Below are 14,981 nucleotides of genomic sequence, written 5' to 3' on the forward strand. Positions count from 1 at the left end.
CCTCATACCCCTCCTTGGGATTTCATTGATTCAAGTTGTTTTGATCAAATGGGACTCCACAAATGTTATCTAGACCATTTAATTAGTACAGATCAACATTTAAATCACGGAAATCTGACCTGTGTGCAGGATTTTTTGGCAATTCAAAAATCAACAGTTGACAAAAAACAAATATTTGTGATTTAAAAAATCATATTTTCTCCTAAAAAAATAGGATCCAAGGGTTGATTCTTATTAAATCGACCAACCTGAATCCAACCATGGAACAGATTTGATCAAAACAACTTTCATCATAAGATATAAGAGGGGTATGAAGATGGGGATAACATAGGAGATGATGAGTGGAACCGAACTCTACAGTTTTTCTGTAGCCTTTAATGAGTGGGATCTCTGTAATAATATTATGGCTAATATGGAGATGTGCCTTTTACCTTTGTTATAGATCAAAACACTAAAGCAAACAAAAGAGGAATGTTGCAGCACTAAATCATCACAAGATTGCATCACCCACTTGAGACAAGCACAAGCCCAGGCTCATTGTATACAAAGGAGCTGACTTGAACAGGCCTACCAGTCAAGAGGCATCAAGAGAGACGTGGAAGAGTCTCACCTAGGGGTGGCAAAATCTGACACGAGCCGCCAACCTGCTTCTTAGCCGGGTTCGGGTTTGGCTTAAACGGGTTCGTGTCATAAACGGGTCGACCCGCCAAACCCGTTTATTAAACGGGTGGGGTTCGTGTTAGGGTATGCCAACCCGCCAACCCGGCTGACCCGTTTAATAAATGGGTTAGGTGGACGGGTCGACCTGTTTACCCGAAACTGAACCCGGCCCGCCAACCTGTTTACCCAACCCCGACCTGCCCGTTTACTCAAACTTGACCCGCCAACCCGTTTACCCGAACCCAACCCACCAACCTTTTACCCAACCCGACCCGTTTATTAAACGGGTTAACCTTGTTGTCGGGTTACCCGTTTAATAAAATGGGTTGGGTTCGTGTTGAGGTATGCTGACCCGCCAACCGGACCCAATTGCCACCCCTAGTCTCAACTCTTTCCCGTCACGACCGACAAAGAACAGGTGCAATCACATTACACATTTCAAATGTGCTGCAGTACTTGAGCACCCACAATCTGTTGTTGGATCCCACATCTGATAGACAGTATGGAAAAGATGGAGGTGCTAAAGTGCAGCGGCACATAAAATGTGCAGTGTGATTGCACCTGATCCAACCTTTTTCTTGGAAGAAACAAATTTTGGGGACACGGGTCATCCGATACGCGCCGACTCACCAACTACCTGTGATTTGACACCATGACCGTCCATCATAGCTATCACACAGCAATGGGACCCACTGACGATAATGTCCAGAATCTCCAAGATGGCCAAACTGTGGGTCAGCGCAGGGTAGTCCCTTGGTTACCGTTCATCCATAGAAATGAACGCACCAATTGGACCTCATAAAAAGTTTTTAGAGCCCTTGATTATCAGATGAAGATGTCGGGCATCCCTGATCGACAACTCAGAGCAAAGGCACCAGCCATGGTGGTTGTGTGTCCTTAATCTAAGTGGATGAACGACAACAAAAGGACCTTGATTTGCACTTGGAATGCCCCATTAAGGTGGTGGTGGGCTGGACTTCTACTTGGTCTATTATCCACGGTGGATCGATCAACTTTAGCCCGAATTGTTTCAGCATTAAGCCAAAGACATGACTGCATACTGGGTCCCAATTAAAACAAGAGAGCGTCATCTTCACATTTGAGTTTTCACAATCTTCCACACATGTGAAAGGGACTATAGAAAAAAAAAGTTTGGCTAAAGAGCTGCAATTAAATTTATGATTTTTTGAACATATTTTTTTTGAATTTATAACCCAGCCTACCATCACCAAAATAAAATAAATTGCTTAAATTACATGGACCTGCTTCAAAAAACTGAGGTATTTCGGATTCTTAAGTTTTAAAGCCTTCATCAAGCTAGACTTTTGGTCCTTTTCTCATGGGGAAAAAAAGAAAAAAAAATGAATGTCACCAAACCATGAATGTAATTTTCACAATTTTACTTGTTCCCAGAATTCAAAATTCTCAACCTGTATAATATTTCGAAGCGTCAACAAGGCCCTATGTTTAGGAATAACATCAATAAGTGCTTTTAATAAAAAAAGGAGGTGGCCCATCGACTCGTGTTTGCAAGGAAACAACTGATGGTTGTATATTTTCTTTTTTCCTTTTAGTTACTTCCTAGTGTTAGTGTCCTCGTAGGAACAGAGTAAATGTATTTCAGATATTTTAGTAAGTTTTAAACAATCCCAATAAATAAACCTTACTGGTTGGATGGCACTTAAAACCAGGGTAAAAACTTGGTTTTAGGTCTCAAACCAGATTTTATTAAAAAAAAAAACTGAATTAATGGCTGTTTGGATGCCACCAAACTAGGTTTTCGGTAAATCTACCTTGAGCAAAACTGAGTGTTAAATCCATTTCTGGGAGCCAGGACAACTCCTACCACTTTTCAACCTCTTCACCATGTGTCTCCCATTCCCCTCTTTGTTTATGCCGGCTACCGGCCAAAAATGATGAGAGTTTGTTATGTCTTTTTTTATTGGCTTTCCAACCATTTTCCAGCCAATGGCTGGCAACACCTTTTTTTCTAGATTGCATGGAGTGATATGTATGCAGAGTTATGAATATATATACAGCGGAAGATGAAAAGGTGTGCTCTTGGGGAAGGTACGACCCACTTTTCTTAAGAAAACAGTCAGAGCATTTGATGAATGGGCCCAATCACTTATTACTTATTTCTTGTAGGGCAAGTTTGGAAGCGAGAAAGATATATAAAAAGTGATGCAAAATGAAAAATCTGTATAGATTTTCCAACCATTCCAAATGAGACTTTTTCACTGAGGGAGTTTTTCTAAAAAGTGCACTTTTTGATAAGGAACATTCCTCGGTAGGAGAGTGGTGGAGGAATATTTCCTACCATGAGAGAATTTATTTTTACACTCCCCACCACCACCTACCATCTCACCGTCACCACCACCCTCCTCCCCTCACTCTCATTTTTTCACATTTTCCCACTATTTTTTCTTATGCTATACAAACAAGCAAAAAACTTCTTTTGAAAAACTTCTCATATAAAAAACTCTCATAGGCAAAACTTTCTTTTTCTACTGGAGTTTTTCTCTCTTCCAAACGTGCCCGTAGTGTTTATTTTATCCCCAGTAAGAAAGACAACCTCTCTCATAGAAAATGTGATGAAAGAAACGCCTCCTTGAGGTCTATTTATTTTATTCTCATGGAAGAGAAGAGTCTTTCATGGGAAAAGACATGAATTTCTAAACACTCCAGACGGTTCAACTTTGAAGAAATTTATACATGAAAAAGAGAAAGGTGATGAAAAAAAATGAAGCTCAATTTTACCAACATAACAGTTTCTCTACAAGAAAATAGGTCATTGTGGACAATAATTATCTAGCTAATTTATGGACAATAATATCAATGATGATAAATATCATCACACCAAACATCAGCTTTTTAAGGTCATTTATATTACTATTTTCGACAATAATTATATATCATTGACTTTAATCTTGACGATAATTATCGTCGCTATGAAATGATCGGCCTGTGTAGTTATACACTGCCGGTCCCAAGCCCGGATAAAGGAGGAGGGTTGCGGTAGGCCTGTGACAGCCAGCATAAAAACTTTGTCATATCCTATGAAAATGAACCAATATGAGAATTTCGTTGGGGCGTTCCCTACTGAGCGACGCGTTGTACTCTCTAGGCCCGGAGGCAGTGATAAATGTGCAAGGGTTGCTAGGTCGTCGCCCAGAAGCGACGCGTCACACCGACGCCCGGTGTGGTGTCAAATAGGCAAGGGTTCCCTCGCTTTGTTGGACGGGTGGGGGTAAAGAAGTTAGTCCAATACCATAAAATTAGGTTAGCCACTTGGAACATAGGGTCTTTAACTGGTAAGTTGGTAGAGTTAGTAGATGTTATGTGTAGGAGAAAGATTGATATTTTATGTCTTCAAGAGACCAAATGGGTAGGTGAGAAAGCTAAAGTGATAGAACCTTGGGGATATAAGATTTGGTATACAGGAATAAATAGGAATAGGAATGGAGTAGGGATTGTTATGAGTCGTCAGTTTATAGATAATGTAGTTGAGGTCCGTAGGAAGGGTGATAGAATTTTACTTATTAAATTAGTATTAGGTACGGATATTATTAATATTATTAGTGTTTATGCACCTCAAGTAGGTTTAGATGATTCCATTAAGCATCAATTTTGGAAAGATTTAGATGGAGTAGTACAAGAGACATCTTATGGAGAAAAGCTTTTCATCGGCGGTGACCTTAATGGACATGTAGGCATTAGTAGGGATGGATTTGAGAATATCCATGGAGGCTATGGTATAGGAGAAAGAAATGAAAGTGGAGAAAGGATTTTAGATTTTTGTTTGTCCTATGATATGATCTTAGCAAACACTTGGTTTAGGAAGAGGGAGTCTCACCTAGTAACATTTAAAAGTGGGGTTAATACGAGTCAGATAGATTTTTTCCTACTTAGAAAGAGAGATAGGGGTTGTTGCATCGATTGTAAGGTTATACCAGGAGAAAGTGTAGCTACACAACATAGAGTCTTAATTTTAGATCTTAGAATTAGACAATGCCGCAAAAGGGATAGACATAGGATAGATCCTAGAATTAAGTGGTGGGCACTGAAAGGAGCTAAACAAGGAATGTTTGTAGAGCAGGTAGTTAAGGAAGTTGATTGGTGTCTCGAGGAGGATTCAGAATCAATGTGGAATAAGATAGCGGGTGGAATGAGAAAAGTAGCTAAGGAGGTATTGGGTGAGTCTAAAGGCGGTGCACCACTAGGTAAGGATACATCATGGTGAAACGAGGATGTCAAATTAGCTATTAAGGTTAAAAGAGAGTGTTATAGAAATCTAAGTAAGAGTCGTGATAATGAGAATTTGGAGAAGTATATGATAGCAAAGAAGGAAGCTAAAAAAGTTGTTCGAAACGCGAGGGCTAAGGTATATAAGGAGGTTTATGACAAGTTGGATACCAAAGAAGGCGAGAAGGATATTTATAGGCTTGCAAAGATGAGAGATAGGAAATCGAAGGATTTGGGTATGGTTAGATGTATCAAAGATGAAACGCAAAGGGTTTTAGTCAAAGATGAGGAGATTAAGGAGAGATGGAAAGATTATTTTGATAAGCTATTTAATGATAGTCATGCTCAAGATCTTGGAGACTTCTCCATTCCTTTTCATGAGATAAATCGTGACTTCATGCGCAAGATTCAAAAGAAAGAAATTGCAGAGGCTTTGAAGAAAATGAAATCAAGAAGGGCAGTTGGCCCAGATGGTATACCTATCGAGGCTTCGAAATGCTTGGGAGAGAAAGGTTTAGAATGGTTGACAAATCTTTTTAACTTGATTTGGCGAACAAATAAGATGCCTAATGAGTGGAGGAAGAGTACTTTGGTGCCTTTATATAAGAATAAGGGTGATATACAAGATTGCACAAACTATCGTGGTATAAAACTCATGAGTCATACTATGAAACTTTGGGAGAGGGTGATTGAGTCTAGGTTGAGGAAGGTTGTCATGATATCGGAGAATCAATTTGGTTTTATGCCTGGAAGATCAACTATGGAAGCTATACATCTTCTTAGACAACTTATTGAAAGATATAGAGAGAGGAACAAAGATTTGCATATGGTTTTTATTGATTTAGAGAAGGCATACGATAGAGTACCTATGGACGTTCTCTGGTGGACAATGATGAAGAAAGGTGTTTCTCTCAAGTACATTAGTATAATTAAAGATATGTATGAAGGAGTAGTAACCAATGTCCGCACTTGTGGAGGGGTGACAACCAATTTTCCGATAACGGTTGGGTTACATCAAGGATCTGCTTTAAGCCCTTTCCTATTTGCGATAGTGATGGATGAGCTTACGAGATCAATTCAAGAAAATGTACCGTGGTGTATGTTGTTTGCTGATGATATTGTTTTGATTGATGAGTCTAGAGTTGGGGTTAATGCTAAGTTAGAATTATGGAGACAGACATTGGAAGCTAGAGGTTTTAAGTTGAGTAAGAGTAAGACTGAATATATGGAATGTCGGTTTAGTAAGCAACGAAGTAGTGATGGGAGTGTAGTGAAGCTTGGTGAGCAAGATATACCGGTGAATGATTATTTCAAATATTTGGGATCCATCATTCAAAAGTATGGAGAAATTGATGGAGATGTAAATCATAGGATAAAGGTTGGGTGGATGAAATGGAAAAGTGCTACTGGAGTGTTGTGCGATCGTAGAATGCCATTGCGGTTGAAGGGAAAGTTTTATAGGACGACTATTAGACCCGCTTTACTTTATGGTACGGAATGTTGGGCTGCCAAGAGACATCATATTCAAAAAATGAGTGTAGCTGAAATGCGGATGCTTAGATGGATGTGTGGAAATACAATAAAAGATAAGATTCGGAACGAAGAGATACGTAAGAAGGTAGGTGTTGCACCCATTGAAAATAAGATGCGAGAGAATCGTTTACGGTGGTTTGGACATATTCGGCGAAGGCCTAATGATGCTCCAGTTAGAAGGTTAGAGAAATGGGAAAATATATTAGTTAAAAGAGGTCGGGGTAGGCCTAGGAAGACTTGGATGGAGATGATAGGAAAGGATATGAATGCTTTGAACCTCACCGAGGACATGGCGTTGGATAGAAATGATTGGAGGAAAAGGATTCATGTGGAAGACCCAAAATGAATTTCTTTTTTGGTTCATATCGCTGACCCCAATTGTTTTGGGATGAAGGCGTAGTTGTTGTTGTTGTTGTATGAAATGATCGGGCTCTAGGAGATCATCGATAATATCATCCTTAAAGTAAGGATCGTCGGCAATATTAATTAAATATGATGATAAATATCGTCAGCAATATTAATTAAATACAATAATAAATATCATCAACAATATTAATTAAAATCGACAATAAATATCATCGATGATAGATTAAAAATGATGATAATTATCGACACATTAATTTTGGAAAATCATATATGTTGACATAGCTAACCACAAATATTGTTGGCTATGGTCTTAAAGCCACATAAGAAATATAGCCAACGATTTTTTTTGTCAGCTATGTTAATTTAAAAAAAAAAATTGGAGATTGCCGAAGATAAAAATCGTCAGCTATGTTAGTTATACCAACAATAAATTATCGTCCGCTATGTTAGTTTCAAAATTTTGAAAAAAATGGATATAGTCAACGATAAAAATCATCGGCTATATTTATTATACCAACGATAAATTATTGTCGGCTATGTTAGTTTCAAAATTTTAAAAAAAAATGGACGATTTACTAAATAAATTTTGTAAAAGCGAACCAACGAAGGTGACACCCAGTCAGGCCGAGTCACGACGAAAATGACAAGCAACCATGTAAACCAATACTCAATGCCTATTGCATGTTGTAGCCCAACACTAAAAATTAGGCCATAATAAAAGTGACTTTTTTTAGAATAATAATAAAAGTGATAGTTAACAGTAATCACAATTTATATCAACAATATATGAGCCCAAACCTGTATTTTTAACAACAGTCACAATTTACATCAACAATATATCTTCCATTCTTTTGCAGATTCAACAATGTTAGTAGCAATATAGGCATAAATCTAAGTGTAATCAATGATAAAGACTGCTTATTTCTAGAACTGACCACGAACCTCTGGTTCTGAACAACTCAAATATTGGTTACACAACAGTTAAGAATTTCAAGCACATAAAAGACAAACCATGCAATAGGTTCTGATATACTGGAAAAGTTTCTGCATAAACTCATCAAACTTATGCAATGCCATACAGAACCCGCCCAATTATCAAAATAGCAAGATTAGCTGCAGAACCAGTTATTAAACCACCAAGAATATAAAAGACAACAGTTGTAATCAGTTCCCTTCTTCTTCCTTTCAGAAAGAAACGACAATGACTTAACTTATTGCATCTTATCCCATGACAATTTACTAATCAGACAACCACTCATATAGCAAAGCCATACCTAAAAAAACTGTTATAGGATAAGTCAAGAGATGCAAACAGAGCACCATAAAGTGAACCACTGACCTGCAAATAGAGAATGTTATGAAGAAAGATTCAATAGATTGGGAAATATGAAAACTCAAGATGCCTGAATTTAATCAACAGGCACAGGCAACCCAAACACCATTCACATTCATCTTATTATATGAAAGAATATCACAAGACCCAGTTGTATGGCTGAAAGGTTGAACCATGTTGTGCCACTCAATTCCGCTGACAGAAAATAATAAAGACCATCGAATTAGATAACACAACGCTACTAAAAGGACAATGCATCAAAAACTCGCAGTACCCGTAATGAATAGATGGCTCTAGAAGTAGCACCAATATCATAGGCTTTGGTGCTGGCAATCAAAATCTGCATTTAAAGTAAACAAATCAGCACCAAAACCTATAAATCAAATCACATATAAACACGATCGAACCTTAAAAAAAATCATGTTAGTCCAACTACACAAATTTTCAAGATCATGGAACCTGGATAAGCTTCTGATCAAAACTCCAGCAAACTCACTTGTGGGAATGCTACTGGTGAATAATTAAGCACAGTTAGTTACAGAAAAACAGGAAATGAAAAGACAGAAAAAGTTGAAACAGGCAGAAAAGAAGATACCAGAAGGCTCAAGTCCGTACAACCCTCCAGCATCACCATATATGCTCTGTCTCACCAAATGAAAGTAAGAAATGCAGATTAGCAATATAAATCTCCAGGTAACCCAGTAAGAACTTCACTTTTTAGAATACAATAGTCCAGCTACCAGTGTCATAATAGACTTCTGTGACCAAGTGAACTGATCAAATACTAACACTATAATCAAGGAGGGTCCCATGATTGAAACTTACTTGAGAGGATTTGCCCTTCTGTTCAGTAGGCAAAGATGAATTCGTGAAATCTCTTCAGAATGAAGAAAGCTTTAGACTTCATAAACAAATTACAGCTAAATAGAACAAGTTTGGAAACATTAACATTACAAACAAGAAAAGATCAAAAGTATAAAGATATCAATTAGAGAAGAATGAGGGGAGTATAAATAAAATCATTATAAACAGATGATAAAGCGAGACAAAAACAAGAATGGGAGAATGCACAAGTAAATGTGCATATAAAATGTACTTATCAGTTTAGAGTCTTTCAACTGTGTGTGTATGACTGTACGGCAACACTGCAATTATGATTCAAAATAAAACTAGGAAGTGATAAAGGTCAACAACGAAACCAAATTGCAAACAACAAAAGCAGAGCCATCAAGTATTTGCAGGTGTCTCTCCATGATCGAGAACCATTTACATTTCATATAAGTTTTTACTTCCTATGCTCTTATTTTCAACATCACCAAAAAATGAACTTTTGATTTGTATTTGTTTATAAATATCCTTCAATGTGTACATAGATATCAAATTTTAACCCATTAAGCACAAAAAGAAAGGCTGCATCTTAAAAAGTTAAGCCATTAAATGTGTACCGACTTTTCTTTTTTCGTTTTCTTTTATTCTTAATATAAGTAAGATCATCAATAATGTAGTTTTGATGGTGAGTGATGATGAAAAGCTACAGGCACAAGGTTTATGAAAAATGATCAACACACTTGCAGTAAACAATGAATGTCACACCAAGAAGATGGAACCATGTTCTTTAGCCATGCCATAGACAAAGCTGAAAGAAATTCAGCCTGAAAAATCGCACAGAGAAGCATTGGCCAAATTAATACTCCCAGACTGAAAAAATAAATAAAAAGGATGTGCATATTGTGCAAATTACAAAACTTTATAAAAGAAAAGTCCATAAGCATACCTGCTGGCTATGCATCAATGAAGCAATTTCAATTTCCTGCAAGCTATGGTTTTGATTTATGGTGGAACAAGTGAATTAGGAAAACCATCAAACGACTCGTCAGTATAGTGTCTTTTATACACATTTTTTCTTAACTGAAGTAAAAAGGCAAAAAAAAAACTATAAGACAAAAACAAATCCTAAAACACACAATTAGATTAATACTTATAAAATTAAAAACATAAAATCAAAAAAAGGAGGGACAAAAACTAAACCTATTCACAAAAACAGAAACTAGGGTTCAATGCAACAATGAAGAGAATGGTGGTCAGATCTATGAATGACGATTAACACAACCCTCTGATATGTGAATATGAATGGCTGAGGATGAGAGAGAGAGAGAGAGATTACCCAAAGATGAGGGAGGAAAAACAGTGTCTCGTCGTCAATGAGGCAAAGTCGAGGAAAGTTGCCCCTGCTTTCTGATCTGATGGAGTCCGAGAGATATGGACGAGTAGGAGGCCGATGGAGCAGAGGAGGAGGGAGTGGGAGGCAGATGGAGTGGAGGAGGGAGAGAAATGGGCATGGATCTTCATAGGGTAACAAAGGCTCGGAGGCAGTCGAACCGTCAAAAGAGAGAGGGTGACTAAAAGAGTGCGCAGGTGAATGAAAAAAAGGGAGGCTCTTTGTTTTTTTTAAAAAATGGACATAGGGGAATGATAAAAATCGTCGTCTGCTTTTTATAGCGACCATAATTTATCGTCGGTATAAGAAACAAAACCGAGTCTTATTATCGTCGGCTATCTTAGTTTCAAAATAAAAAATTAAAAATTAAAAATTTGACATAGCCTCTATAGTTCTTATACCAACGATAATTTATGGGCGATAATATTAGTTTCAACATTTAAAAAATAGATATAAGTGATGATAAAAATCATCGGCTATGTTAGTTTCAAAATTAAAAAAATAGTTATAGGCGACAATAAAAATCGTTATCTATTTTTCTTATAGCGATAATAATGATAATTTATCATCGATATAAGGAATATAGCCGATGTTTTTTATCGCTAGCTATGCTAGTTTCAAAATTAAAAAAACAAACAAAATTTGGATATAGTCGATGTTAAAAATTGTCGGTTATAGTTCTTATACTAATGATAATTTATCATCTGCTATCTTAGTTTTAAAATTAAAAAAAACGAACATAACCGACGATAAAAATCATCATTTGTATTCCTTATAACGACAATAAATTTTTGTCAGCTATGTTAGTTTAAAACCCACGATAAATATTATCGGCTATATGATTTTAAATCATCAATAATTATCATTGGCTATGTATTAAAATCAACAACAATTATAGTTGTTTGGCTATTGTTGATGATTAATTATCATTGTACTTATAAAAGATATTTGGTGATGAATAATTATCACCATAATTATAAAATCGACCATAATATCATCAACAATATATATATTCAACTATTTTTCATGTCTTCTTATTCATACTATCGATGGGATAAGATCGATGATAAAATATCGTCGGCAATAGATATTTTTACTATAATATTTTATGTCATCGAGATTAAATTATTATTGATAATGATAATTTATCAGCGTTATTTTTTTTGTCGACAATAACCTGTTTTCTTGTAGTGCTAGTTTGAATACTTGTTTCACCCACGTGGAGAAAGTAAGAAAAGATATGCCAACTCAACAATTTTCTTTAAAAACTATTGAACAAACAGGCCCATAAATTCTCATGTTTAATAGCTGCAGATACAAAGTCAAATATTGAACGACGTGTACACTAGAGGTATCAAGGGAAAACCCAATCGATTAAGAAGAAAAAAAAAACAAAAAAATTCTTGCCAAACTAATTTTAAACTTAAAATGTTCAAGTGGCACCTAGTGATAATGTTATCAAATAATATCACGGCTGTCACAATTATTTACTAACCACTAATGGTTATTGGGTGACTTTTTTTTGTGCTAGGCTGTTTTAATTAACGATTTTTATAGTTTTTTTTTATATTTACATAGAGAAAGCTGCTCCCAAGATGTGTGAAAATACACTAAAAGATAAGATTCGGAACGAGAAAATAAGTAAGAAGGTAGGTGTTGCATCCATTGAAAATAAGATGAGTGAGAATCGTTTACGATGGTTTGGGCATATTCGGCGAAGGCCTAATGATGCTCCGGTTAGAAGGATGAAGAAATGAGAAAATCTATTAGCTAAAAAAGGTCGGGGTAGGCCTAAGAAGACTTGGATGGAGATAACAAGAAAGGATATGAATGCTTTGAACCTCACCGAGGACATGACATTGGATAGAAATGATTGGAGGAGAAGGATTCATGTGGAGGACCCAAAATGATTTTCTTTTTGGTTATATCGCCAACCCCAATTGTTTGGGATGAAGGCATTGTTGTTGTTGTTGTAGAGAAAATTGCCCCCAAGATGGCTCTGTCTGTCATACTTACGATCACTGTCCCGACAGCATCAAACTCTTTAGGCTTACCCCTTGCACCTGAGAAGTTGACACGCTTTGGCTTGCACAAGGGTTGATCCCCCATAAGATTTGAACCTAAACTACCTACCTAGCGGCTTAGGCCCCATTTTACCACGCCAAACCCCTTTGGGGCAACCATCCCTATAGTTTGGGGGTAAGAAGAATGAGAAGTTTGTCACCTGTAATAAGGAATGTTCAAGTGGTAGATCCCAATGTTGTCAAAATTGGTGTGCTTAAATGAAGTATATTTTTAAAAAGATTTAGAGAACTGGCCGGTTCATACTCAAATTGAATCAGGCTGAAATAGTTGCTCTATTTTTTAATTTAAAAACAAATAATAAAAAAAACACAAATGTGGGCAATTCAATTCAACCTTAATGCAGCGTGATTCTATTGATTTGAGCCTAATTCAACCCCTAAAGCAAATCAACTTGGGGCTGTTTTGGTTCCATTCTAATAACATTGGTAGATCCTACCCTTTGTTTCTCCAAAACATGAAGCCACAATTTCATCCCAGTGATTAGCGCTGGTAAATTAACGGAGCAATTCTCGTGAATCAGCTCAGTTCGGTTTGTTACAAACTCATTCATTGGATTGTATAGTCAATGAGCCAAGCCACAAGCAGCTTGTTTAGCTTAAATGAGTCAAGCCCGAACATAGGGTGTTTGGCTCACGTGAGCTCGCATATATATATATAGGTAAATGTTAAATGAAATGTGTTAAATGGGTTTTTCTGCTCTTTCGATCTTTTTTTTCACAGTTTTAACCCCGTAAATGTATTGGGCATGGTTGATTTATGAGGAATTCACACTTGGATCATGTGTTTTCAATGAAAAAAAATGATATTTGGACCCTCAAAAAATTACAAAAATTTTGGACAGTTGTTTTTTTGAACGTTATAAAAACCCACCCATGTTTCAGAATGGAACACTTCAACGGCTGATCCCTATAAAATTAAGTACATAGATCGCATCTGTACGGTCAAAATTTAAAAATAAAATAAAATAAACCTAAAAAACTCACTTAGCACGTTTCATTTTAGCATATCTCATTTAGCACTTACCCATTACTTTATATATGGGTTAACACTGTCTACTAATGAAGGTACAAAATTAATGAGCTAAAAATCATAGGTGCAAGTTGTATATACTCAATCTAACTACATAGATGTGTTCAACATAGTTTGTTTGCTAAGGAGCAAGCCCTTATGATGCTTTTCTAATGTAAAAATGTGATTTTTTTAAGTTATAATAAATTTTGGCACATTGTGGGCTATTGATTTTTGGACCCTTTTAAAAACCTAATTACTTGTCATGATTACATTATTCAAAACAAGTTTCTTATTATACAAACCATGTAGATCACAATCCTTAACATTTGATCTACAAAAAAATAGAAAATTTTGAAGAAAAAAGTGATTTCTATTAATTAGTTCCGTACCTTCATTAGCAGCCAATATTTACCCTATATATTTGAAGTATAAAATATACATACATGTATAAATAACATGAAATGTTTTTTACATGAGAGTTTTTGTTTGAATTATCTTGTTCGACGATGAGCTGAGCTCAGCTAAACAAGAGCCTGAGCTGAGTCGCCAGTTTGATCCACTGGTAAATGTGCCAAGCCCAAACATGCCCTGCTTGATTTGTTCAGCTAGCTTACCAGCCCTGCTAGGTGATTGTCCTAGCACCTAGAATAGTTGGAGAGCCAAGGTGCTATATCATTGTTGAGACCACGTCTTATACAATCTATAGTAGAGAAATGTGTGCAATTCTCTCAATTAAAAGCTCAGGAAATGTCAACGTTAATTCATCCATCACCACCCACACTGGTCAGTCTACAAATTAAGAAGTTTGTTTGTGTATCTACATATGGCAACGTTAGTTCATCCATTACAATGGGGGCGCTTCATTTCCTTTCTTCTCATCCTTGTTACTTACCTATCAGTCATTGTTGTGCTAACTGGGGATGAACATCCTAATTCAATCAATTTGATCTTTATCCGGAATGTAGAAACTGACCCTCAGTGTACAAAGCCTGAGTGCATTTTTCAGTGGCAACTTATAACAAGAACAGCCACAACTCTTTGAAGATTGTAATCGTGGTCTAGGGAGTGTGGCCATGATTCAGCCTTTCGAACATAGATTATCACTTGTCAGACCTGACACATATTATTCAGTACGATGAAGTATAAGTTTAAAAGAATTTTATGATCGAAGAGCGTTTGATAAAAAATTTGGATTGACGAGAGCAAGTATTGCGAAATAAGACTATTAATGAAGGTATGATGGCAACACTATAAACTCAAAAAATATACATGAAAGCCGAAAGCCAAATATGCAAGCTTATTCAATAACTCTAATCAAATTTTAAGGACAAATTTTTATTTTAAGAGGGTTGGATGTAATGTCTAAGATTTTTTTGAGGAATTTTCGTAAATTTCATGAATATATATATATATATATATATGATAATTTGATAATGATAATATGTATTATATAATGTACGTAGATTGGGTTTTGGAATAAGACTTAGAAAAAAATAGAATATATCCAAAACGCCAATGAGTCCTGTCAAT

Source organism: Nuphar pumila, chromosome 5 (genome assembly GCF_984573655.1).
Source record: "Nuphar pumila chromosome 5, dmNupPumi1.hap1.1, whole genome shotgun sequence".
In the NCBI taxonomy this organism is placed as follows: Eukaryota; Viridiplantae; Streptophyta; class Magnoliopsida; order Nymphaeales; family Nymphaeaceae; genus Nuphar; species Nuphar pumila.